Here is a 12,562-nt window from a genome sequence, read left to right on the forward strand (position 1 = left end):
CAGGGCCAGAGCTAGGGAGAACACACTGCCCTCACAGCCCATAACAGCAGTCCAATGAGGAAGGGACAGAGGTCTGGCCAACTAACATGGAGCATGACTAAGAAGGTGACCAGCTCAGCCACACCAGGAACTGGCATGGGGGGGGGGCTGGAAAGACATGAAATGCAGGGCATGTCCAGCCCCTAACGTTCCTCATCAAATGTCCAGTCAAAAACTCAGGACCCAGTCAATGCTCAAACACACAGTAGAAGCTCAAAGGCTGTGCCACAGGAATAAACACCTATATCACGTAGCCACAGTCTTACTCCCGGGGACTAAGTATACACTCTGTGAATTGACAGCCGCCCCCTTCTTGTTTTTGAGACGGGTCTCATGTATCCCAGGCTGGACACTGAACTCATTATGTAATGAACTCATGTGTCTCTAGTTCCCGAGGGCTGGGATTAAAGGCAGGTGCCATTACCACCCGGCTCTGATAGAGTCTTTCTATACAGCCCATGCCAGCCTTGAACTCAAGACACTGCTCAGTCTGCTGAGATTATAGGAGGCATAGCATGCCTGGCGTGTTCTTTTGAAGGGTATGCAAGACATCACTGCAAGCAGGAGTGGGGCAGAGACCTCTGTCTCCTCCCACCAGCCTGTCCAAAGATGGATGTCTTGTGCAGTGATTTCTGACGGAATGGAGCCAGCAGAGGCTTCTCTGCCTTGCTGCCAGGCACCCAGGCTCAGTTTGGCATCCTGGCCACAGGCTTGATGTGGCAGGTTCTTAGTGGCTCTTGAGCCGCCTGTGGGATGACTCACACATGGATTCCTGACTGGGCGGGATGAGAGTTCATATCAACTGTGCTCTGATGCTGTAGAGCCAGCAAGGGCCCTTCCCCAGTGGACAAGGGAAAGGAACGGGCCCTTCAGGACTGGCTCTGCATAGCCAATGACTAAGGCTACCCGGGCCAGTGGCCAGCACCCAACATTCCTGGGAGGGCCCAGCAGTAACCCTGGGGTGCTGAGCCAGACCTAGCATCAAGCATGGTAGAACACCTCTCATTATTCCTGACTGAGCCTCTTGCTAGCTCAGCTCCTCTGAGTCCAGACCCTCTCCTTCCCCAACCCCCGCAGCTGTTAACTGAGAGCAAAGGTCCCTCTGTGTTGCATTTACAGCATAACTATTTCTATGCAAGGAAGGGAAGCGGAAGCTATGGGGAGACAGAGACAAACTGAAACACCAGGCAAAGGCATGGCAGTGGAACTGGCCCGGCTCTTACTATAAGAGACCCCAGGCTCGCTCCATTATCAGGACGCTCCATCAGTGCACTGAGCCCCACAGGCTGGAAGCCACTGACCTGGAGAGCTCCTCTTGCAGGTCACACCTAGTGCGGCACTGAAAACCGTGTCCCGTGCTGGCAGAGAGCCTGGGTCCCAGCGATCTGGACATGTCCCTGGGGTGGGGCCAGTGATGCTGTAACTCTTGTACTTCAAAGAGGAAATGAGGGGAGGGAAGGAAGGATGTAGCCAGGCAAACATCAGGGCAGGGACTGCAGAGGCTCCCATTGCCGAGGGGCAGGTCTGGGACAGTGGCCCAAGCACGGAAGGCTTGCCTGACCCAGAGGTGGGGCTTCAGGAGGAGGAAGGGCCCTTCTCTCAGGGCAGGGTGTGTGCTGGGAAGTCCATGCCTACCGCTTGGTAATTGGAGTATGAGGGGTAGAGACCTTTAGTCACTGACTCACGTTTCATGCCCACCCATTCTTCTTGGCCCCAGCCACAGCCCAGGAGAGAAGCAGCTGTTAGGAGGAGGACTCTCTAGAGCACCAGGTCAGACGGGGGAAGACTTCCCTCTGGGAACCCATCCTTACACACAAGAATATGAGCCATTTGTTCATTCATTCATTCCTCCACTCACTCCTTCAGCTGCTGTTTATGCCTTTACCAAGTGTACATGGATGTGGCCTAAGTTGTGCTGGGGGAGTGGCCCTAATCTTGGACAGATGGGGACAATGCTGGTGCATGGACAGAAAAGAGGAATCCTCAGACAGAGCCAAAGTGTGCTCAGGGGCAAGTAGCTATGAGAGTGAGAGAGCATGGAGAGAATCTGGGGTGCATCAACCTGGGGGGGCAGTTCATGGGGTCAGACTCACGGTCCCCCCCCCGGTACAGGACCCCCTCACAGCTGCTAAGCTTCAAGAGAGCATAGGTTCAGGTTTTGGGGGAGACGGCTATCAGCAAGTTTGCTTCTGTTACCCAGCTCTGGGTCTGTTACCTCTCCAGGCGTGCCGAGAGGGACTGTGAATGACTCACGATCCACAGCACTACCCAACAATAACCAAGCAATGCAGACTGGCAGAGAACACAGAACGAGTCTAGGGGAGTAAAGAACATTATCAAAGGAACGGATGAACGAGTGAATGTAGGGTGTGAGGAGGAGGGGGAAGGCCAAGGAACGAAAGAGGAAATAAACCCAAGGAATTCAGATTCATTTCTCGAAGGTTGGTTCAAGTTTACACAGTCTGGGTGAAAAAAGAACAAAAACCTGAAGCAACAGAGGGAAAGGCCTGGGATGTTTGTGATGACATTTGTAATGACAGATCTTGCACTAGCCCAGGTATCCTGATCACCGCCAGGTTCAGGACGGTTGGGGAGGGAACTCCCCTGAGACACGTACTTTCTCCGAAGGCTTTTGATCAGTGCCATCTCTGAACAGATAGGTCCTAGCTCTACCATGTAGCCTGCCCACAGGGTAGGTTTCTAAGGTACCTGAGAAGGCTACTTCCCTCCCCAGACATGAGTGTCATTGCCTCCCGCCCCCCCTCTGTCTGGCAGGTTCACTGCTCCCAGCCGACAGTGCAGAAAGCTCCCAGGCTCCTGCCTGAGTTACGTCTACATTCCCAACTCATGGCTCCCCAGTGAACTGGGGCAATCGAAATTCATGTGCCCTCAATGAATGAACTTTGACCAGATTCTAATAACAGGCCTCGGGCAGAAGCCAAACAAGAGAAATGACACCTTAAGTGTTAGATGGGGTGGCTATGTGTTGACACAGGGTTCTGTCCCCTGTGATAGGAGGATTTGGGGGCTGCAAGCATAGAGCTCTCCTACTCACTCCACAGATTTGTTCCTTTAAGCTCGGAAGAAAGCCTCCAGGGAACCACCTTGTGAGCTATTTGACTCACATCTAATGTCTCTGGGAAGCAATAAAAACAGTAAGTCATGCTCATTAAAACGCCATCACTCTTTCCCATCCCTGCAGGTAATGCCAGGCCGGGGAATGGGATGTGCATGCGGCCCCTCAGTGGCTCCAGGAGCCACAGCCTTGAGTCCAGTCGGGAACATGTCTATGAGGAACTGTGTGGGCAGCTCAGAAAAGCCACCTTGATATCTATTACAAGGCCAGAAACAGATTCTGCGTGGCGCCTCAGCGCCATGCACAACCTGACTATGGAGCCCCAGTGACCGGCATTAACTGAATGCCTACTATGTGAGATCCCAGAGCAAAACAAGAGGCATGTACAGCCATTCGAGGTGCTCACTGCTGGCTGCACAAGAGGGGCCTGGGCCCTTTCCTTCTACATTGGAACTTGTGCCTGTTCTGCCTAGTACAGCGTCCCAGCAGGTGGTGGGCAGAGGATGAGAGCACAGAGGTTGAGTTTCAAGATGAACCAACTGGGCCCTGTCAGGGCACAGGGCTGGGTATACGCTCCCCAGGGCACAGCTGGGACTGATCTCATGACCGATTAGCATACAACCAAACACAGGAAAGCTGAAGTAATTGTTTCACAGGGAGGAAGGAAGTTAGGGAAGGAGGGAAGGAGGGAGGGAGCAGGCTGCCTAGGCGCTCCTTAAAGGTCCCTAAAGACCCAGCCACTGACAGTAGCTCTGCGACCCACAGGAACTGTCCTCATCCAGGCTTCTGCAGCCGGCACCCACCTCTATCTCTGCACCTCTATGTATGATCTGGTCCAGCCGGCCGCCCAGTTTCTGCGCCTCTGCGTATGAGCTATCTGGTTCAGCCTGCCCCACCTCTTTTTTGAAACAGGGTCTCACTTATGCTACGGGCCTCCAATATGCTATGAAGCTGAGGATACTCTTGGATTTCAGATAATCCTCTCTCCACCTCCTGAGTGCTAGGATTACAGGTGTGTGTGCCAGTTCATGCTAGGGATGGAACCAGAGCTTCATGCATGCTAGGCAAACACTCTACCAACTGAGCCATACCCCAGACCCTAGCCCATTTTTTTCTGAGCTGAAGTCTTAACTCCAGCCAAAGAATGGGTTTCCTGGAGACCCCAGCAGTTGCCTACGGGCAAACATTTGTTAAGATCATTTCAGTATTTCTGGCCTGAAAATTGACACCATGAGTTGAGGAAGTTCAAGACCATTTGAAAGATCAGCTAGAGAGAAATGTGAAACCTGGACCATCCCAGGAACTCAGGCACGAGTGCCCAGGGTGAGCCAGGGGAGGGGCAAGGGGAAGGACTGATGTGGACTCCAGCTGTGGAGGACATGGGTGGGAGGTGTCCGAGCTGGTTCAGCTCTGGCTGGGAGAATCCAGACTTTCTGTCCACAGGTATGGAATGGACTCCTTCTCAAAAGAGTCCTTTGCTCTGTCCTATTAGGGTTGCTGAGCTCAGGTGACTGGCAGTTACATTGTTTTCCTCCAACTAGCCAAGATCCAGGACGAGGGAGGTTTCCATTGCAGCAGGTGGTTCGCATCCCACCATGGACCAGAAGGCCAAGTGCACCCTAGTGGAGTGTGTTCTCACCACTGTCTACACTGCTTTCCGGGCACGGCATTCCGAGATAAAGTTAGAGAGGACACCCACAGGAACTGACACTGCCCAGTCATTGTTGTTCTAAAATAAGCCTCCACTTTCAACACAGGAAAGATTTCCCTTCCCTGGGCCCTACTCTAAAGCCATGTGGGTCCCATGTGAATCCACTCCAAGAAAGCCAGGGTGGCCTGCTGTGTGATGCCAATCTCCAGCCATGAACCCAGAGTCTTCTAGAACAGTGGTTCTCAACCTTCCTAGTGCTGGGACCCTTTAACACAGCTCCTCATGATGCGATGACCCCTCAACCAGAAAATTATTTTCGTTGCTATTTCATAACCATAAATTTCCTGTTGCTATGAACCGTAATGTAAATATCAGATATACAGAGTATCTGATATGTGATCCCCACGGGGGTTGTGACCCACAGGTTGAGAATTTCCATTCTAGAAGATGCTGTTGGCCTACCAGGCCTCTATGTGCAACACTGATCTTTCGGTCCATGGTGAGCTTTGAGCAGCAGGGCTGCTTCTGCTATTTTTACGGAATTTGTGACCCACTCCACCTCCATCAGTCTGACCCATCTTCCCATCCTCCCAGCCACACAGACCTCCACTGCTTCTGGATCCATTCCTCCAGTTTCCAGGCTCAGCAGGACCTTGTGTACTTGTGGTACCTGGAGTTGAGGACCCTGGAGCTGGGAGGCATGTATGTAGATGGCGCTCTGTCATGCAGGACCCTACCATGCCCCCATATACTTATGGCAATTAGAGTCGAGGACCCCAGGGCTGGGAGGCATGTATGCAGGTGGCGCCCAGTCATGCAGGCTCAGGCGCTGTTGTCTCTTTAAACCGAGCACTGCTCTCTCTATGCCATTATGTCTATATTCTACTGAGGGGATGCAAAGAGCCTCCTTTCTAAGGCAAAGGTCCCTTTCTGGGTATCTCCTTTGGACTTGGTGACAACTTGCATAGAATATACAGGGAATGTTAAGGGGAGTGAGGAATAAGACACTAGGAGATAGCCTCCCCCTCTGGAAGATGAAGACAGGAAACGTTGCTCCACCCACAGGAAGTCCAGAGGACACCATGTGCCCTGGAAATCCCTCTTCCAATGCTGTGGGAGTGTTGGTGTCTGGGGGAGGGGACCCCAGCCCCACCCAGGTCTGCCAGGAGCTGGTGGTCCAAGTTCCTGGGGAGCCACATCTATCAGAGCCACAGATGGAAGCACCACTTGACATCTGTCCCTGCATCTTGCAGACCCCTTGAGGTATCAAGCACCAGGGTTAGCAAGAGCCTGGACACACCACAACCTCTGAAACAATGGTAGTGATGCTGGCCTCATGGTTAAGTAGGCCCGCCTCATTCTGGGGCTAATTTCAAGGCACTCTGACCTCCTTCCCCTCTGGGTGCTGTTCCCTCTTCTGAGCCAAGGGTCAAGGGAGAAGAGAGGTCTTGGCACATGGGGCGCAAAAGCAATGGAAGATAAAGGAACCTCAGGGGAGAGATGGACCTGTTCTCCACTCTGCGCTTTTATACTGAGCTCTTAAGGCAGCTCCGGGACGAGCTCACAGGCACTCATGCTCTCAAAGAGAACAAGAAGACAGCTGAACGGGAACCCACAGGTATCCGTATCCTTCTTACTTCCCAGCCTGTTCCCTGACCTGTCCTGAGAGCATTGAGTGGACTGTCCCCACACAGTCTATACCAAAGCCACCCCTTCCAGGCACACCCTAATCCTCTGCAGGCCCATTAGTCCTGGGGTGACTTACCTAAGGCCGACTGGAGGCCAAGACAGAGCAGGGGTCAGAGCTTCTCAGGGCTGATGCGCAGGCTTGACCGGGCTGCTAGACCATGCCCCTGGAAGAGAAGACCACAGGTCACGTGAGACGCTGGCATCTGGATGAGCCCAAAAACGTTCCCTCCACTTGTCCCAAGCGCCCAAGCAGAGCTATGTGGCTGCGTGTGTGTGTACTGTGTACGTGTTTATGTGTATGCCTATGTCCTATGATCCCCCATTAACAGAAGCCTGGTGAGATACTGGCCACCCTCAGCTGGGTTACATCATCACAAGACCAGTTTGGGCACTGGTCATGGCCACCGCTCTCCAGTACACAAACTTGACTCAAAATGTTGATTATAAATTCAACCGGGCGGCTGGGCCATCAGAGCTGCAGTTGTGCGTGCGGTACCCGACTCTATGTCCCTCCTGGTCATTAGGAGGCATGGTGGAACTCACCCACGGTCCTGCTCTGGTCCCTACCTACCTAAGCTTACCCAAGGCCTCCTCCTCAAAGCCCATATTGTCCCAGCCAAGCCTCCCTGACTCAGGGCATGGCACATGGAAGATATTTTGGTGTGTGCGCTGAATAAAAATGCATCCCAACTCAGACAGAACACATGCCAACACCATCACCATCAGGAGTGACTGTACCTTAGTCCCCCTGCAGAGGGTCAGCTCTTTTCTCCCTGTCTGCTCCCCACATGGGTGGTGGTGGCCAGTCAACAGTATGATGGGAACGTTCCTAAGTAGTCTTGCACCTCACTAAAAGCTGTCCCTGTCCCCTGAGAGCCTCACAACAGACCAAGGAGGGAGGCCTGCTATCACCTCCATTTCCTTGAGGGGCAAAATGGAGCTTATAGAGAAGCTATCCGTTCTGTTCCTCTAGAGCAGTGGTTCTCAGCCTGGGGGCCATGACCCCTTTGGGGGTTGAACGTCCCTTTCACAGGGGTCACCTCAGACCATCGGAAAACACAGATAGGTATTTACATTACAATTTGTAATGGTAGCTAATTTACAGTTAGGACGTAGCAATGAAAATAATTCTATGGTTGGGGGTCACCACAACTTAGGAGCTGTATTAAAGGGTCTCAGCATTAGGAAGGTTGAGAACCACACTGCTCTAGAGAGAGCCTTGCCTCAACTAGCTGCAGGTGCCTTGGCTGTTCACTATGAAAGCCCAAAGTCAGCCTTCTGGGGACAGCTCTACATGACCAGCAGGGGACCACTCGCCAATCCCGGCTAACTACAAGGGGACCTCTCCCAATCCAAGAAAACACTTTGTATCCCTGTCCTGTAGAGAGGTTCCCAGGCTTAAAGGGGACCTGCTAGGTCTGGAGAGGGCCCAGGGGAAGTTCTTGTTTCAAGCTTGCCCCAGAAGCTGAGTGGCCTTGGGCACACCATGTGACCTGAGCCATGGTCAGCTTCTCCATGCAGAACAGGAAGGACAGAAGGGAGGGAAGGCTATGAAGCCAGGGGACTGGAATGGCACCTTCACTGGGAGTCCAGCTGAAGCCTCTGCCCCGCTGGGAGTCAAGAATTCCAGAACAACGAACAGTCGCTGTGGAGGGTGCCGACCCGGAGAGACCGTTTCTTTTATATAGAGATGTTGCGTGCAAGAATGCTATAATAGCAATAAACCACGCCTAAGGCCTGAGCATGTACGACCTGGAGCATGGCCCGGCTCCCTAGACAGTTTCTGGAAATCTCACAAACAATATTACTAACTCTCGTTTAGAATGAAAACATCCTAACTGCCCAGGTAACCTGTCACCTGATCAGACTTTAATTCTGTCTGGTGTACCTCAGGATCTTCAACATCCCTTTAACGACGTAGCTTCAGGACCACCAAAATCACACAGAAGACTACTCAAAGATCAGGGAGTGGACGAGCCCGTAGGGTGTGTCAGCCCTCTCCTGAGCATCTCTGTAACCTATTTATTTAGCATATGTACATATGTGTGTCCATTAATGTGCAGGAACATGGGGGGTGCGTGCCGTGGTGTACGTGTGGCTGTCAGAGGACAGCCTTAGGTGATGGTCCTTGCCTTCCACCTTATTTGAAGTGGAATCTTGACATTAGGCCAGGCTCACTGACCAGTGAGCACTGGCCATTCACTCTCCTGTCTCCTTGTAAGGAACACTAGGATTACACATGCTCACTCCTGCATCTGGCTTTTCCTGTGTGTTCCGGAGATTCAAACTCAGTCTTCATCATCGTGCAGCAAGCACTCTGCCCACTGAGCCAAACCACAGCCCCACTTCTCCTTCAGTTTAAAAACTCTTTTGACAACTGATGTGGTAGCTCACTCAGGCTTCCCCAATGTGCACGAGGCTCTCAGTTCAGTTTTTGGCCTTGCATAAAACCAGGCATGATGGTACACACCCATCATCCCACCACTTGGCAAGTGGAGACAGGAAGATCAGAAGGTCAGGGCTGGTCTGGGATACACGAGATCCTGACTCAAAAGAAAACAAACAAAACAAAAACCCTTTTTTAATAAACTCAAAGTCTGTTTCTATACTCCTCTGTCCTGGATTTTTTTTTTTTTTAACTCCCCTGGGGGAAGTCAAAGATCTGGCTGTACCTGAACAGATGTCCCTGCAGGATAAGGGAACTCTTCAGGACACAGAGATTGGCTGTGTGTTCTGTTACAGTGCAACTAAAGTGCCCAAGGAAGTGAAACGAATCCCTGAAGGAGACATGGCCCCGTCCTTGCAATAGCCAGTTCTGTTCCCAGGATTCCTTGCAGGAGACCCCTCCATTCTGGAGACCCTCAAGGCCGCTTCTGAACAGTCTATTAACTTGATTTGCAAATTTCTTCCCAGCCCTATCATTCAGCCGCAGGGGCTCCCTGGCTACCAGCTTTCCAATGGCAGATAAAGATCGCAGTCATTGCTGGAGACGGACTCAAGGAGCAGAAGTCATTAGGCAGGAATAATTATGTTGAGCTATGTCTGGTGGATCTTGATTTCTGTCTGTGATGGTCTTACAGACTGTCTCTTGCTCTGGAGGAGAGATGGGTGAGTCATAGAGAGCCTGAAAGGAAGGTCTTCCTGCTCCGAGGGTACACAGGCATCCTGGTGGGGAAGAGCTCTGTGTGGAGCCTTTTGGCTGGTGCAAAAAGACACGGCCAGACACAGCACTTGCAAGACTCTTGCAGGACGCTTTTCACACTTACGATTCTCTGTGGGAGCCCATCCTTTTTTGCCTGTCAGACCTAAGGTAGGCTGTGGCCAAGCCTGACCCAGCTACCTGTGTCCACAAAGCTAAGACAGCTGGAGGGGAAGGGGGCAGGCAACGAGGGCAGCATGGCCCTCTGGCCAGCTCAGGGTCGTGGTTCTTGGTGGGTGACCCCGACCTGTTACTCCACTTCTCCTTTTCCCTCTCCACGTTTGTAAAATGGATGAAATGATGACAACACTTCTTACTTTGTTAAAATTATGAGTTAGTGCACCCCCCAACCAAAAAAAGAAAGAAAGAAAAAAAAAGCTCTGCACATAGGAAGAACTCAGTGATGCCAACTCTGGAAGGGCAAAGGGGCTTGTCATCCCAGCACTCAGCGGGTAGAACTGTGAGTCTGGCCAGCTCAGACTACAAAACATGACCTGATGGAGTATTCTGCAACAGGACACCCTCTGCCTTCCCATTCTCCACATTGACTCACATGCTTAGAACATGGTCTAAGCTGATGGCCTGTTTGGTGAGGCTGTAGAATTTTAGGAGTGAGATCTTTCTTGCTGGGAGCCAGGTCTTGAGGTTATAGTCTCAGGCCTCCTTCCGCTCATCTCTCTCTGCCTCCTGAGCTGGCCAGAAGAACAGAGCTAGGACAGCTGGAGGGGAGGGACAGGCAAAGAGGACAGCATGGCCCTCTGGCCAGTTCTTGACACACCTTTTCTGCTTTGATGGACTGTATTCCCTCAGACAGTGAGCCCAAATAAATCTTTCCTCTAGAGTCACTTCTGGTTAGGTATTTGGTTGCTGAAAAATAGAAAAGTAACTAATATAATTTATCAAGAAAAAAGAAAAGGCATGAACGAACTCAGGTCATGAAGAAGTTGAATAAGCAAAGAGAAAATTACCCATAATGAAAAGTCCACGCCCAAATGGCTGCATGGCGGAACTCTGCGAAGATGTGGAGTCTTTTACCAGCTCCCCAGAACACAGAAAAGGAGGGTGTACTCCCCAGCACATTCAGACAGCTCAGTACTACCATGACACAGAACCAGAGAAACACTCCACAGAAGAATAGAATCCCGGAGCCATTCTCCTTAAGAGTCAAAAATCTATCACAAGAAAGCACGTCGAATGCCCCAACATATAAAAGGGTCATTCGCCATGAGCAGCTGAGGTTTATCTCAGGAACGCAAGCTTAGTTTATTTTCCAGGATCTAATGTTCAGCTTCTTTTCGTTGTTATTAAATTTGAGTGTTTGTATCTCTGTGTGTATGTGTGAGTCTGTGTGCATAAGCATGTGTGTGCCAAGATATATGTGTGGAGGTCGGAGGACAACTTTGAGGAGTTTGTTATGGCCTCCAACGCGGAGCCTTGGTGACGAGTGCCTTTACCCTCGTAGGCTTATCTTGTGCAAACCAGCTCCCTAAACTGTGTGTCACGACCCCGTACGGAGCCACTGAAAATGAGGGGTGAGAAAAATTCGGCGGCAAAAGGTTTCAACAACAGAATGCAATGAGCACAAAGAGAATCAAACACGTCATATCTGAGGTGCTCCTGGAAGGGCTCACGCGTGCCGCATCGTGTGACTTCACTGCAGCTTTAGATCTGGGCGCACAACACACGCAGCGTGGGGCACCCCCAGAGGCTTCCTGAAGCGCCTCCACCTCCGATGCAGCGTGGCCTATCAATAACGGCCCAAAGTCCCGTGCTCACCCAGGCAGGTCTAGAAGAAGCGCTCAACAATACCCAACACCCTCAGGTAATGAGAACATCATCTGTGGATAACAGGACGAAAGAGAACCCCTGCTATCTGATGCAGGGCATCAGCACATGGAGTCTTCCTCCATCACTCTACCTTATTCCTCAAGTTCACTCACTTGAACCCAGGGCTCACCTATCTAGCTGGCTTTGCTCCAGCTTGCTCTGTCTCCTTCTACTTGCTGTCATTACACAGGGGCCCAGGACACCCGCTTGCCATTTACTTCAGTTCTGAGGATCCAAGATCTGGGCTTTATGCTTTAACCACTGAGCCACCTTACCAGCTGTATCAGTCCAAACCATATGGTTCTAAGCAGGGTGATAAAGCAAGGAGAAAAAAAAAATGCAGAAATGAAAGCTATCTATTACGAGACTGGGGGAAGAGTGCCACTTCTGTTTTCTGATGCTACTATTTGGTAATTAGCTCTCTTGATGAATCCATTACAACATTCTTCAACAAGTCTGCCGGAGGCAAGATCAATAAATAAAAATGACTATGTGTTGAAATTTGCAATTCAAAAATCAAGTTACGAAGATAATGACAATAACAGTTAGAACAAATAATTCCAAACAGTGGCATAAAAAAAGAATAAATACTAAGGAAAGATACTTAACACAAAACAAGGTCTGCTATATAGCCCACACGAGCCTAGCACCTGCTGTGCAGTCCAGATGGGCCTCAAACTTGCAGCCATCCTCCGGCTTCAGTCTCCTAAGTTCTGGGATTATGGGCATGCACTACCACACCCAGAGAAAGAAAAACACTGTTGAAAGGCATCAAGGAAGATCTAAATAACTGGGGAGGCATTCTGTTTACGAACCAGAAGATTTAATGTTAACCTGGCCACCTGACTGACTGATCCACAGACTTAATACAATTCCTGTCAGAATCCCTGCTTTACTTCTTTGCAGAAAATGAAAAACCGATCTTAAAATTCATGTGGAAAAAAAAATTCATGTGGAATTACAAAAGACCTGAATTAGCCAAAGGTAGCTATAAAAAGAAGAAGAAGAAGAAGAAGAAGAAGAAGAAGAAGAAGAAGAAGAAGAAGAAGAAGAAGAAGAAGAAGAAGAAGAAGAAGAAGAA

The 12,562-nt window shown here is 50.7% G+C and overlaps 1 protein-coding gene across 2 annotated transcripts in view; it reads right to left on the reverse strand.

Annotated features, from left to right (window-relative positions):
* The window catches only part of Hpcal1 (hippocalcin like 1), a 100,381-nt gene that overhangs the window by 17,340 nt on the left and 70,479 nt on the right, over nucleotides 1-12,562 (reverse strand). For both annotated transcript variants that reach the window (XM_055625330.1, XM_055625333.1), the window contains exon 2: nucleotides 6,532-6,619. The gene's annotated coding sequence lies outside the window, so the exon portion shown is untranslated. The remainder of the gene's footprint in view (nucleotides 1-6,531; nucleotides 6,620-12,562) is intronic.

This window comes from Psammomys obesus, unplaced genomic scaffold (assembly GCF_907164565.1).
Source record: "Psammomys obesus unplaced genomic scaffold, mPsaObe1.curated_primary_1811, whole genome shotgun sequence".
NCBI classification, from domain to species: Eukaryota; Metazoa; Chordata; class Mammalia; order Rodentia; family Muridae; genus Psammomys; species Psammomys obesus.